This window comes from Kogia breviceps, chromosome 3 (genome assembly GCF_026419965.1).
Source record: "Kogia breviceps isolate mKogBre1 chromosome 3, mKogBre1 haplotype 1, whole genome shotgun sequence".
Classification (NCBI taxonomy): Eukaryota; Metazoa; Chordata; class Mammalia; order Artiodactyla; family Physeteridae; genus Kogia; species Kogia breviceps.
The window spans coordinates 82,406,409-82,421,845 of record NC_081312.1 but is presented as its reverse complement, the minus strand read 5'-3'; the positions used below and the strand labels follow the sequence as shown (position 1 = coordinate 82,421,845).

Sequence of the window (15,437 nt, the reverse complement as noted above, 5' to 3'; positions counted from 1 at the left end):
AAGACTTTTAACTTTCAGCTTAGTTTTCTTCATCTGTAAAATGGGGTTAGTACCACCAGCATCACCCTAATGCCAATAAGCACACCTACCAGTCAGATAATAGTTTCTAAATATAATTCTCCAATAAAAGAAACCAGAGTTCCTTGGATAAATAGGATGACTCTACAGCTGTGGCAGGGAAAATACGAAATGAGCCTAGAACATCTTGTGAAGCCAAAAAGGAAGTGCTCATCTGCAGTCAATTAAGCTGACCGCGCCCTTTTCCCCATGGGGGCCCCGTGTGCAATGGCTGCAAACAGCAGCCTCCTCGGTAGTGTGTGCAGCCTGTTGCCTCTATGGGTTGCCCTAAGGGACCTTGGAGACAGCCCTTTCCAGTGGCCATTCATGACTGGCATGCTGTCCCAATCTAGGCTCCAGACAGGTGTTCATGGTGCCTTTGGAAAGCCCCAGGGCACAGTGGCCAGGGTCCACGTTGGCCAAGTCATCGTGTCCATCCGCACCAAGCTGCAGAGAAAGGAGCATGTGATTGAGGTCTTCTGCAGGGCCAAGTTCAAGTTCCTTGGCTGCCAGAAGATCCATATCTCCAAGAAGTGGGGATTTACTAAGTTGAATGCAGATGAATTTGAAAACAGGGTAGCAGAAAAGTGGCTCATCCCGGATGGGTGTGGGGTCAAATACATGCCTAATTGTGGCCCCTGGACAAATGGTGGGGCCTGCATTCATGACAGCCTTAACAGTGTCCCCTCCTTGCTCATGCCCACCAATAAATCCTACTTCCGTCAAAAAACAAAAAAATTTTTTAAACAAACAAAAGAAAACAAAAAGGAAGTGCTCAAAAAATGAAGGAACATGTCAAAAGGCACATAAGGCAACTTGATGGGGCTCCCAATGGCCAAATCGGGACAACAGAGCATCAAAATAATGACAGCAATGGACTATTGTCCATACTAAGAGAAATAAATAATAAATAAATAAATGGTGGTGAGAAGAGAAAGCTTGTCTATAGAATTCAAATTAATAAAGGTGAAAGGAGGGCTTCCCTGGTGGCGCAGTGGTTGAGAGTCTGCCTGCCGATGCAGGGGAAACGGGTTCGCGCCCCGGTCCGGTAAGATCCCACATGCCGCGGAGCAGCTGGGCCCGTGAGCCATGGCCGCTGAGCCTGCGCGTCCGGAGCCTGTGCTCCGCGACGGGAGAGGCCACAACAGTGAGAGGCCCGCGTACCACAAAAAAAAAAAAAAAAAAAGGTGAAAGGAATAATGGAAACAAAATCACCAATTTGGCAAACATCACAATATTTGTTACAGACAAGACTCACAAACAGACATTAAAAATAGTGAGCAAATGTATAATAGGAAACAGGATATTTACATAATCTCAAAGTATCACCCCCCAGAAGATGCTTATCACACAAAGGATCTACCATTTGAGAAACTGGCAGGCATCATCTTAACCAAATGATCAAAGTTCATATAATCAGTATGGGATATATCACCATCACAGACCTCCTAAAGCATGAAGACACCTTCACTCTATAGTATTGTTGCCCAAAATGTTTAACTTCAATTTAATCAAGGCTGAGCATCAAATGCAAACTGAAGAACATTCCACAAAATACCTGGCCAGTACTCTTCAAAAAAGTTTCAAAATTATGAAAGAAACACCGAAGAGCTATTCCAGATTAAAGGAGGCTCAGGAGACATGAATACTTAATATGCAATGTTGGATTGTATCCTGAACTAGAAAAAGGACATTATGGAACTGATGAAACTTGAAATAAGGTCAGTAGATAATATTACATCGATGTTAATTTCCTGTCTTGGCTATGTAAGATACTTAAATTTTGGGAAGCCAGCTGAAGAATATATGGATATTCTTTGTATATTTTTTCCTACTTTTTGTTGGAAAAAATTATTTTGTAGGTCTAAAATTATTTCAAAGTGAGATTATATAAACATATGAATTTCTGAAGAAACATAGCAATATGAGGAAGACTAGCTTATACTTGTTTTACCAATAACTGCCACATATCTTTGAGCAGCTATTTAGTATATAATAGTGAAAAAATTCTCAAGATTATGTAGGCTGCTAAGAGGCAATGACAGACCTACATGTTCATGTAATCCCTTCAGTGCTTCTACCTTGACATCTCTGCCCATAAAATCTCCAATTTTTAATACAAATAATTAAGAGGAAACAGAGAAAAATTACAGTAGGTTCAGTAGGTTCATGACAAGTTATGTGAGGAGTTTGGAACCACAACTGTGTACTTCACCTAAAATGCCCCTTAGTCTTCCTATCAGAAATTTAGGCTGTCTGAACCATTTATGTCTCTGAACGACATATCTCATGCTCTTACACTAAAGCCTGAACCAACTGGGCTGAACAATTACAAGTTACTCATTTCAAAGCTCTTGCTAGACAGACATGGGTTTTTTTTTTTGTTTGTTTGTTTTGTTTTGTTTTTTTTGTTTTTTTTGTTTTTTGTGGTATGCGGGCCTCACTGTTGTGGTCTCTCCCGTTGCGGAGCACAGGCTCCGGACGCGCAGGCTCAGCGGCCATGGCTCACGGGCCCAGCCGCTCCGCGGCATGTGGGATCTTCCCGGACTGGGGCACGAACCCGTGTCCCCTGCATCAGCAGGCGGATTCTCAACCACTGCGCCACCAGGGAAGCCCCAGACATGGTTTTTTAAAAAGAAAAGACTAAAGTCATTCACATCCTATAAATAAAGATTAATATATAGAACTTTATAATACATAAAGTCTAAAGTTATAAAAAGACTAAGTTCACAGTAATCATCTACCCTTAGCTCTAAGTTGTTAAGACAAATCTTTGGCCTTTCTTACACAATCTATCCTACTTCAAAGTGAACTGAAAGACAAGACTATAGCTACTTTGTCAGATCACAAGACTACTGAACTATACACAAAGTTACACATAACATGTAAACACGTCTCTTCAAAATGAAGTAATTTTTACTTTCAATGTTTTTCCTCACTCTTCTGGGACAACTGTATTTTCCCCTAGCAGAGAATCAAGTCCTTCATTACCAAAGAACCAATCATGTATTTCTAAAAGGAGACTGAGAACTCTGTGAAGGCAGAGACCCAGATTTTACTCATCTACATCCCCAAAGCCTATAGGCTTAACACCTGGAATCTCAAAAATGTTAGTTTCCAATCCTTTCTCTGGCATATAAGAAAGGCTCAATAAACGTTTATTGCAGCTGTTTCATTCAGTATCAACACTAATGACTGTGCCAAACCTAAGAGCAATGTAAAATCCAGAAGAAGGACTAAATTTGACTAATAAGAAATGCTGCAACATCCTGATCTCCATCTGTTTGGCTGCTTCTATCAGCCTACCACTCCAACACAAGTGTGATTGATCCTTTAGGGCCCACTGCACCGAAAACATTTAACTACTACTAAATGAGCAGCACACACATAACGGATTTGAATTAACAGACTTTTCTTTACTGGACAGTTCTAAATACTATTTTTACAGAACCTAAACACTTTAACATCTGAGGTTTAGATAATACCCTACTTTGGCAAGATATATGGATAATTAGGTGTATATTATTGGGTCTAGAATTTTGTCATTCAACATTAAGCAAATAAATTCTCATCTATCACTACAATTAGAATTCTAAAATCACACTTCATCTTAACTCAGTACCTAAAAGGTAAAACAAAAAACAAAACATCTACCAAGCATCTAGCAGATTACAAAGATGATTGGCTTAATAAATAAACTACCTCAAGAACAATACCTACAAATGTTAAAGGAAAAAATTTCATTCAGTTCAAGAGATGTACATACAAAAGCCTATGTGGAGATGAGTATACATTCATGGCCACGCCAGAATTTTTTTTAACTACTTAATAGATTAAAAAGATTCTATTAAAAAATAAAGAATTAACTTTAAATAAAATTATATAATGAAATAAAGTACACTAAACTGTTTCACATTTTAATATTTAAAAAGAGAAAATGTGAATAAGATTACCTTGAAATTACGAAATATATAGGAGATTATGTCAAATTACAAAATACTAGAGCCAAAAATGCTAGGTATCATCTGAGCCATCTTACTTGTTCTAGGAAACTCAGGTTTTCTAAGAAATTGCTTTTTAAAGGAAGACTATACAATGGACAATGCTAACACACAATAATATAAGGAAAGAATAACCAACACTCACTATCACAAGCACATAAAGGCCAAGAAATTGATGGGGATAGGGGAAAAGGGAAAGAGAAGGTGAATGCACAGATATGCATTTGGAGAGGCAAAATATCACAACATTTCAGAGGCTGGACTCTGCAGCCCGACCTAACCAAGTTTGAATCCTAACAGTCATTTACTAACTAACCTCATCATGCCTCAACTTCCTCCTCTATAAAATGGATGTAACAGTACCCAATAGAGTGGTTGCGGGATTTTAAGAATTTATTAATTCATATAAGCACTAAGAACAGTGTCTGGCACATAGTAAGCAATCAAAAAATTTTAGCAAATATCATTATCTGCTATAAAAATGCAGTTTTTATACCCATTCTCTTACATTGCCAGTAGGAGTACAAATTGGAACTATGTGGGGACACAGTTTGGCATTACCTTATAAATTTGAAAATTTACAACATAACTTAAATCCAACTATTTTACTCATATATATATATTAAAGAGAACCTTTAGCATATATGCATCAGAAGCATATTACAAAAATGTTCACAGTGGTAATGTTCATGATAGGAAATAACTGAAAATAACTCAAATATCCTTAGACAACAGATTGTCTATATCGTGGTAATGTCACACAATGGAATATTATATACATCAGGGCAAATGAACAAAAAACTATAGCAAAAAGAATGGACACATCTTACTATTACTGAGTGTAAAAAAAAATCAAGTTCAGGAGTTGATATTTACATAAGTATATTCCTTTTATAGAGTTCAAATATATATGATAAAGTTTTTTTTAATAGGAAATAAATGGTAAATACACAATGCAGGATAGAGTAATCTCTAAGAAGAGATAAAAGGAATATAACAGAAGCACATCAGGGAGATTTTAGTAATCATCACTGTCCTGATTCTTGGATTGTACTGTTAGTGGGTATTTGTCAGTTAAATAAAAAAGTAAAAATAGTAGACTACAGAGGTCATATATAGACCAATGATGACAGTATGAACCAAGATAATGATTAGTCTAATTCTGTGCACCAAAGGTTTTTTAAAAAAGAATTGAGAGTTAATTGTAACCTGCTTTGGAATGCAGGGTCAAATGATGTAATTCATGTTTGACACACAGCAAAATGCTTAATACACATTAGCTACTATCTAAAATGGTATGTTTTATTACAGAATAAAACATTTTAAGATTTAAAATCTCTTCTCACTCTAAACCAACCTCTTTCCCACCTCCTAAAGCAGAAACCATCCCTAAAAAAGACAAGAGACCTGCTCAGCAAACTAGTGGCACCGCAGGGCTCCTGATTCCCTACTAACCCAATTCTCCTTCCACTAGATCAGTATGTCACAAACTCAATTTTGTTTTGATAGTCATGACCTTCATTACTTTTTTGCTTTATATGTGTACCATATATATTATCCAAAAAATGTTGTTCCTAAAAGGAAAGGTTTTAATCACAACAGCCAATTAAAAAAAAAAAACTATCACAAGCCATAAATAGATGGTAACCATAAAATTTAATATAGTAAAAGCCAAACAGTATTGGCTTATCTACCAGAGCCTGAGGTTGACATCACTCCTTCCTTATTAAAAAACAACAACAGGGCTTCCCTGGTGGTGCAGTGGTTGAGAAGCCACCTGCCGATGCAGGGGACACGGGTTCGTGCCCCGGTCCAGGAAGATCCCACATGCCACGGAGCGGCTAGGCCCGTGAGCCGTGGCCACTGAGCCTGTGCGTCCGGAGCCTGTGCTCCGCAACAGGAGAGGCCACAACAGTGAGAGGCCCGCGTACCACAAAAAAAAAAAAACCACAAAACAAAAAAAAACAAAAATCAACAAACATACAAAAAATAAATTTTAATTTAATTAAGATGCAAAAAGTATTGAGAAAGGAGTAACTTGTCAATTTAATGCCACATCTGTGAAACAACTGAAATTACCTTACATACCAGGGGCAAGTTCCATACTTTGGAAAATGCTGCACTTCCTCTAGATATCCCCCTATTTAAAAGATTAGAATTTTCTTCAACAAACTGGCTAAGATTGAAAAGAGACCATGTCATTGGTTTCAAAAATTTGCTGGGACTGAAGGGTTAGAAACACTCAGGATCTGCACTATCTGATAAAGGAATCATTAGCATGTGGCAATTTAAATTAAAATTTTAGTTCCTCAGTCCTTCAAGCCACATTTCAAGTACTCCTAAGCCAAACAGCCACACAGGAGCATCATACTGGATAGCACAAACAGAACCTTTCCTTCATCACAGAAACTTCTACTGGAAACACTGTTTTAGATTCTCAAAGAACTCTGATAAGGCCCAAATGGTAGCAAATGGAAATAAAGAAAATTTCAGCAGAGAAAAAAAAAGTATTTCAATAAAGTAATAGAAACATCTGGAAAGAACTGAGAGACAGTGAATTAAAACCTAGTGGTAAAAATATATTTTCTACAATTGCTTTATAATGATTTCAAAGACTGGAGATGTTCAAAAGCAGGCAGGACTCCCTCCCCAACTAAGATGGTAAGGTTATTACTGCAACTGAGGAAAAGACTTAAATACTTAGAAAGAAAATAAGGTAAGAGACTGCAGTCATATCTGAAGGCATACTGGCAAACAGTGCTTATTGTGTACCAAACACTGCTTTAATATATGAGCTTATGAAAACTCTTATAATTACCTTACCTTCATTAATAAAGAAATAAGGAAAGCAAGCTCAAATAATGGACAGAATATCAACAGTAACTATCTTTCAAAAATAGTGGGTCTTGTATAACGAATTCTCATTTACCATCCCCTGATCACTTTAAAGCGTTTAGGATCTCCCCCATCCCACTTCAGGTTCTCAACATTCTTGTGAACTTCTTTTATTGAAAACAATATTTTTAAAGGGCATTTTCCAGTGCATTTAATACACAGTTTGATTTTAACTATGTAGATATTTCGCAAAGCTTCTCGATATATAGGTTACATAACCTATGTAGATATTTTGCATTACTTCTCAATATGTAGGATATATAATCTTTAACTTAGCTATATTCCTTATATGTACAATCCCCTTTAGTTCCCCAAACAGGCCCAGACATTTCAATTCTAAGGTTTAGGTTCATTTTCCTCAGCTTTCTTCCTCTCCTTAAGGTTTTGCTAGAACCTTTTCTTTTTCTGCCTTCTACCTTACTTCTCTTTTTTTTCCCCCCAATCCTCTAGAAAACACTACCTTTCCCTGTGAGTAAATCAAAACTCATACATACATAAATCCATTTTTATACAATTTTCAGGCAAAAGGTAATTTATGAATGAGAAAAGATTACTGTCTTCATTAGCACAGACGCTCAGACACTAAAAGATTTGCTCTAACTCACATAAGTAAATGGCAAAACTGAGACTAGAACCTGAGTTTTTCTTTCTTTTCTACACAGCTTTGCAGATTTCTCAGTGTGCCAATTAGCATAATTCTGTTCTTTCTGACCCAGGTAATTATCTATATAAATCGTATGATCTACGTGAAGTTTTTAGAGAAACAACAAATTTTAAATTTCAAATCCTTCCTATATATTTCTTGCCTTTATAAAACTTTTAATAAGAGTGCAAAAAAGATTTCTTCTATGGGTAATCTCCAGTTGTCTTCCAAGTTTCCTACAATGTGATTATATTGTTTTTGTACTTCAAAAAGTTTCTATTAATGTTTGCTGGATTCATACATTCCTACTTTTTGTTTGAAAATGGCAGCTGCTATAATTACAGTGCACAATCATGACTTACCCTTGAGCAACACCCTAATGTACCCCAAATGCTGCCTCTCAGCAGAGTACACATTCTCCCAGGAATGTGTCATACAAGTTAGAGACATATAATGCCACAGGATATAAATACGTAAAGACTGCATGGTTAAGAGGTTTTTTTCCTAATATAAATGACTAAAATCATTTCATATTGAAAATACAACTCTATTATTGATTAAATTGCAATATTCACATGATATCTTTCTGATAGCTTACTAGATTTCAAAATAATTATACAATTTTACAGGCTGCTTTGGGATACACTCTCTTAACATTCGGGGCACTTCAGTGAAAGAAATCTGAGAAGCAATGACGTAAGGCTTATTATCTATAATCTAGTTATAGCAATTCAAATCTGAATTCCCCTACGATGCCTCACAACTCAACCTTGAAATGCACTCCCCTGAGAATCCTATACCTTTTCATATTATCTCTTTCTTTCATGAAATAAGCTGAACACAAATGTAAATCTTTAGTACCAATAAGGAGATACACCCTTAGAGGACAATATCCCATATAATGCACTGTAGTTCAGAACTGGGTATTTTTAACTACAAGGGTCTTTACCAGCATTAACTTCTTACACAGAATAGATAAAATATTCTGTAATATATAATTCTAGTCTATGGAATACAGAAGTCAGCCTGTGTCATCACAGTAAGTAAGTTGTTTTACAAAAGGTTTTGTGTGTGTGTGTATAAATGCATGTATGTATGTATGTATGTACACTGTGTCAAACAGTATAAAGTATTTGTTACTGTTACAGTCGAGAGTTTAAAAGCTACTGTTGTAGGGCACAGGCTTTGGAGTCTTCACCAGCTATGTAATCTTTGCCAAGCTATTCAACTTTCCTAAGCCCCAGCTTCCTCATCTTTGTAAATGGTGGTAATAATAGCAATAACATTTAAAATAGTTGTTATGGTGGGGTTAGAGAGAGTATGACATCCATTTTCACCACCTGTCCCTGCTTTGAAATTTGGGCAGTAAATACTTGCTTGCTCCCAAAAAAAAAAAAAAAAAAAAAAAAAAAAAAAAAAAAAAAAAAAAAATAAAATAGTTGTTATGAAGACTAAATCTATCAAATGATTTTAAGACAATGCTGGTAATAACTCAAATATTATCTATCATTTAATTACATACTGGGAGCTACGTAAAAAAACCAGCAAGGTACTAAAGAACAAAAATGGAATCTAAGAAATATGATAATGTCATTTATAAATAATCCACAACAGAAAAAATACAAATTTTTGGAAGCAGCATTTCATAACCAGAATTTTTTAAAAACCACTTATAGGGCTTCCCTGGTGGCACAGTGGTTGGGAATCCACCTGCCGATGCAGGGGACACGGGTTCGTGCCCTGGTCCGGGAAGATCCCACATGCCATGGAGCGGCTGGGCCCTTGAGCCATGGCCGCTGAGCCTGTGCGTCCAGAGCCTGTGCTCCGCAACGGGAGAGGCCACAACAGTGAGAGGCCCGCATACCACAAAAAAAAAAAAAAAAAAAAAAAACCACTTATAGTCTTTGACATAATTATTTCACTCCTGTAAATTCTTCCTAAGAAATTAACTGAACAGAAAAAAAACAATTATATGCAGAAAAGATGCCCATTACAATGTTACTTATAAGAGCTGGACACCTGAAGTGTTCACTAAGAAGGAAACAGCTATGTAAACTTATGGTACAACTTGATGAACTATTATAGGCATTAAAATAATGATTACTAAAAAACTATGTATAAGCATAGAAATTCTTTAAGTATATCCAGTGAAAATAAATAATAAATATTCATACGTACACTATTAAAACAAGTAAAATATATTTGTATGGAACTAGAAGCAACTGAAAACTATGTTGGGTTTTTAATTGATTTTGTTCTCTCTTTGACGTAATTATTGCTCCTTGTTCTCCCCAAAACAAAGTCAGCATCCTAGTTCATTCAGATTTCAATAACAAGATATGACAGACTGGGTAGCTAATAAGTAACAGAAATTTATTTTTATTTATTTATTTATTTTTATTATTATTATTTTTTTTGCGGTACACTGGCCTCTCACTGTTGTGGCCTCTCCCGTTGCAGAGCACAGGCTCCGGACGCGCAGGCTCAGCGGCCATGGCTCACGGGCCCAGCCACTCTGCGGCATGTGGGATCTTCCCAGACTGGGGCACGAACCCGTGTCCCCTGCATCGGCAAACGGACTCTCAACAACTGCGCCACCAGGGAAGCCCAGAAATTTATTTTTAACAGTTCTGTAGGCTGACAAGTTCAAGATCGAGGTGCCAGCACGGCTGGGTACGGGGCTTTTCACATGGTGCAAGGGGCTAGGGATCTCTGTGGAACCTCCACCCTCATGATTTAAGCACCTCCTAAAGGCCCCACCTCATTATACCGTTGTCTTTGGAGGTTAGGATTTCAACATATGAGTTTGGTGGGGAAACAAACATTCAGACGGTAAGAGTCAGTTAAAAGGATTCAGCTCAGTTTTCCTCCTCCTGAGTACCTAGCTAAATCTATCTGAAACGGCATAAATGCAAAAATGGGACTAGAAGTTAGCCATAATCAAACGACTTTTATTTGATGTATGCTGGGGCCTAGTACACATTAGTTTCAGACTCAACAATAATAGGGTCTATATAACATCAGATACATTCTTTTCCTTTTGGCTCATTTAGAAGCTAAGTTTGGCTCTCTCCAGAAGTATCAAGATGAAAAATTGCTAAGAAAAACTAAGATGATTAGAGGCTACCTTGTCTTATTCATTCATCTCCTGTCTCTCCCCTTCCTTTTTGAAAAAATCATAATACAGAGTTGAATATCTTAATTTGATATGCTACTTATTCAAGTTATTTGCTATATTTTCTTAACCTTTAATAAGTTAATTAAGTTTGGTTTTTTAGATAAAATAATTCTCAAGAGAAAAAGCATATACGTTTTTCATCATCGTATTTTTAAGTTCCTGATTTACATTCATTCAAGATCTTGATTTGTAGATAACTTAAAATTCATTCGTAAACCAAGTTTCAGTAATTACATATCTAAGGCTGTTATTTTTGAATTAACAAATGATACAGTTTCAGAATAATAATGCTAAACATCAGGCTAAATCAAAATATAAACAAATTTTTCCTTTAGCTGTTGATGACAATAAAATGAACTAAACATAAGCTTACAGACCTTTAGCTGTCCAAATTAAAGTCGGCACTAAACCACAAGCAATGAACTTCTAGCTAGCAGATCTAGCCTATCTCACCTATTAACAGGGATCCTAGTCGATTATAGTTGTGAAAAATTAAATGTCTAAATCTTTAATAATCTGAAAAAAAAATTCCTCTCCCCTTCTCCCATGAAAGTAGATTTTTTTCCCTCCATATAATTTGAAAGCTCCTTCATTTGACTCTGAGAAAGATGGCTTTTCCCTGAAATTGATGGAAAGACACCAAATCTACTCATATATACTTCCAAAATGTGCTCAGGTATTAAAATTGCTTTAAAAATGTTCACAATATAGATTTAAATTATTTTTTTGCTTGTTGGAATGTTTAAATTTTAAGTTTTTTTGAAAAGCAGCATTTTAACATTTAAACTGAAATACAATTTTTCCAGCAGATCAATAATCCTTTTTAAAAAGTAACCCTACCTTCAGGCTAAATGAAAATGAGCACTGATTATTTCATGAACATAGTACCTTTCTTCTCAAGAACTAAAAGTTCTTTTTAATATTCTATTATCTCTAATCAAAAAATGTTATTGGGAGGGGAGGGGAGGTTACATGTTATCTTAACAAGGCTCTGAAGTAGGGCCATGTAGTCCTGGTTTTAAAGATGGAGAATCAAGCACAAAGACAGCTTACATGATTTGCCAAAGTCTTAATGGGACAGTCAGTAGTAACCACAGGATCATGTTAATTATGAACACCATGTTAATTGTAGAAATTTAATTAGTGAATTTTGTTTTGAAAAGGGCTTTCTAACCACATTAGGATTGGAGTACACAAAAAATACAAAACATTCTGTCAAAGACAATATAATTTATTTGGATAAAGCCCTACAAAATCAGTCAACATCTTGATCAGCCTCTCAGAAAACAAAGTTCTTAATAAAATCCAAATCTGGATAATTTATTCATATGTCTGTCTTCCTATTTCCTAATTCCCAACACCCCTCATTCTTGGTAGGACCATTATTACATGAGATCCTATTCATTTCCAATACTCTCAACTCCTCCAGACTAAGCCCTTCCCTTTTCTTATCCTCCTCCCCTTGGCATACTCCTTTTCAATTTCCAATACCAAAACCCATACTCCTGTCTCTTTAAATTGCAGTAGCAGATGTCAATATTCATACTCCCACTCTAAGCAGCTCATCCTACACACTTATAAAATACACTGGCGCTAGCTCAGGATTCCTCTCCACCTCAACTTCTGACACCAACCCAGACACTTGAACAGCCACAGTGGTGACCTTTTAAAATATCCTAACAGATCCTGGTTCCTCTACTTCTAACAAACTGTTTCTACTTTAATCTTCCCTCATATGTTATCACTCTGGAGTCTGTGTTCTTTGATCAAAATCTATCTTTCGAAAAGAAAAAAAAATTTTTTTAAATCTATCTTTCGATTTTCCCCACTTCCACTCTACATGCTCTTTAACTTTACCAAAACTTGTAGTCCCTCAAAACAGCTGTCACTTCTACTTGTCTACCTATCACTTCAAACTTAGTTTTTTTATTCACATTCTAGTCTGGCCATTAAATATATGAGATATAGTCTAGCATAAATACAGTGCAATTTGAATCTCAGTTCTAACACTTACTCCCTTGGGTGGCTGTGGGCAAGTTACTAAACCTCTCTTAAGTCTCAGTTATCTCATCTGTAAACTATGGATAACACTTAGCTCAAATGGTCATTAGAAGGATTAAATCTAGGACAGTATCTGACACAAGCAGTAAAACAGTTTGCAAGACTCCTCTTTCCTGGGCCTTGCTCTCCCAATTACCCACCTTTCCTTAAATCTTTTTTTCCCTTCCTCTCCATTACTGACATCATCTCAACAAATAATCTCAACTATTAACACTTCCCCCTAAATTTATGTAATCTTGCTTTTTGCTGTCTCCACTTCATCACTTCCCATTTTGTCTTCAATACTTTCTCTCCTACCTCTCAAGACTTTTCTTTTGTTGTCTCTTCTCACTCTCCCTTAAAAACACTCCTGATTCTCCCTATTCATTTTCCTATTACTATTTAATACTCTCCTTGGTCAATTTTCCACTTCAACTACAGGCATACTTGGGAGATACTGCAGGTTTGGTTTAGACTACTGAAATAACTTTTATGCTTGTTTGGGTTTTTTTTTCCATCTTCTTGGAATGCCCTTCCTCTTTCCATTGCCCTCTTCTCTGGCTGACTCCTAAATGCCATCTCTTTTCTGAAGGTTTCCTTCACACAACTCCCACTCTACCATCCACCAAAGGTAGAATTACTTTCTTCTTAAGCCTTGAAGAACTTCATAAGCAGAGCACTCACCACATTTCAGAGGGATCTAGTTCCCCCGGTGGATAGTGAAAGCAGTTATCAGGTTTTACTTACCTTTGTATCTCTGGGGCTAAAGAAAAGTCAAGTGCCCTGTAGGCACTCAAATATCACTGAACTGAAATTCTTGAAGAAAATCCAGAAAAACTAAGAAATCCATATATATAATTCAGCAACTAAAATTCTGAAATGTTTTTACATATTACTAAGGGGGCAAGCCCAGAATTGATCCCTAATCCCAATCTCAGAATATCAGTGTAATTCACAACAGAACAGTAAAAATGTTTGGTGATTTTATGCCAAAGTTAATCATTAACATTCTGATATGGTAAAAGTTACAATAACTTTGAAAAAGTGGCATCAAAGTCACATTTCACTAAATTCCATCTAAATTTCAGTAATGCAACTACTGAATACCAACACATTAACAAATACGGTGTATTTGTGAAAGTAATCTCTAACCAAGGGAACAAACAAAATGTGTCTAATCATAAGAAACAGTACCATTATATACTACCAGGAGAACAATTACATTCTGCATTCCAAGTCATAATGGCCTTTATCTAAACTATACTCCCTGTTTTACAGATAACATTTAGAAATAAAATGATAAAACTGATACTAGATTAAAATTTAATTTCCAATTACTCTTAAATTTACCAAAGCTTATTCTTCATACTCTAAATATAGAAAGAAAAGGCCTTCCAAGGTAATTTTAAAATTTCAGATACAAAGTAATTTATGTAGTCAATCCTGTATTTATGAGCTACATGAATGATTAAATGTAGATTTCAGAAGTACAAAGAAAATCACTTAGGATTCTTGAACTAAAAGCAACACTAAAAGTTGATCAAATCCAACACTCTCATTTTAAATCAGAAAAACTAAAAGTCTAAATCTTCTAGGAAGCAGAAAAATAATATAAATCCATATTTATGAACAATTATAAATCTATAAATTATGGACATTCACTTCCATATTATAAGCAGAGACTGAATGACAATCTGGCATTTAAGACTGTATCATTTCTCTTCCTTAATCTTCAAATGTGATAAACTACATTGATTTTCTCACATTGACATTCTTGCAATCTCCCAATAAACTCGGTTTTACTGTGAGGCTTTGTTGGGTTTAGTTCACTGAATTGGGTTTAATTTGCTAGTTTTTGAAAATTCTCAGCCAGTATCTCTCAATATTTCCTCTCCCCCATTACCTCTTCTTTTGCAACCATTAGCTGTAACTTGGACTTGTTCATCTTATCGTTCATGTTTCTTAATCTTTCTATTTTATAATCTCTATCTTTGGGTTCAGTCTTTAGGGCCTCAGTCATAGCAGGAGACTTTAGCTTTTTGTGCTATGGACCTCTTCGGCAGTCTGGTGAAGCCAATGGCTCCCTTTCTCAGAATATTAAAGGCTTAAAACAAAATACATAAAATTACAAAAGGGGCTTCCCTGGTGGTGCAGTGGTTGAGAATCCCCCTGCCGATGCAGGGGACACGGGTTCGTGCGCCGGTCCGGGAAGATCCCACGTGCTGCAGAGCGGCTGGGCCCGTGAGCCATGGCCGCTGAGCCTGTGCGTCCGGAGCCTGTGCTCCGCAACAGGAGAGGCCACAACAGTGAGAGGCCCACGTACAAAAAAAAAAAAAAAATTTATAAAAGAAATCACTTATATGAAATAATTCTCAAAATATTTTTAATTTTGGTGCTTGCTTTGGCAGCACATATACTAAAATATTAATTTTGATATAGTAATGTTTTTGTACTAACATATTAAAATACAAGCTCTAGCAATTGCTTAATAACTATAATAACTTCAAACTAGTGATGACCATAAGTGCTATTTCAAGATATCTGTAACAACTGAACAGCAATTGTACTGTAAGAAAAAAAAAATTTGATTTCTGTTGGTGTTATGGGTTGAACTGAATCTCTC

General features: G+C 36.1%; 1 protein-coding gene and 1 non-coding gene across 2 annotated transcripts in view; one reads left to right on the top strand and one right to left on the bottom strand.

Moving 5' to 3' along the window:
- Positions 1-15,437, bottom strand: part of SPRED1 (sprouty related EVH1 domain containing 1) — a 122,291-nt gene that overhangs the window by 100,526 nt on the left and 6,328 nt on the right. The gene's annotated exons all lie outside the window — the stretch shown is intronic.
- On the top strand, positions 233-367 carry LOC131754088 (small nucleolar RNA SNORA70). Its single transcript, XR_009335134.1, has one exon. It is a non-coding gene; the product is annotated as a small nucleolar RNA SNORA70 (small nucleolar RNA).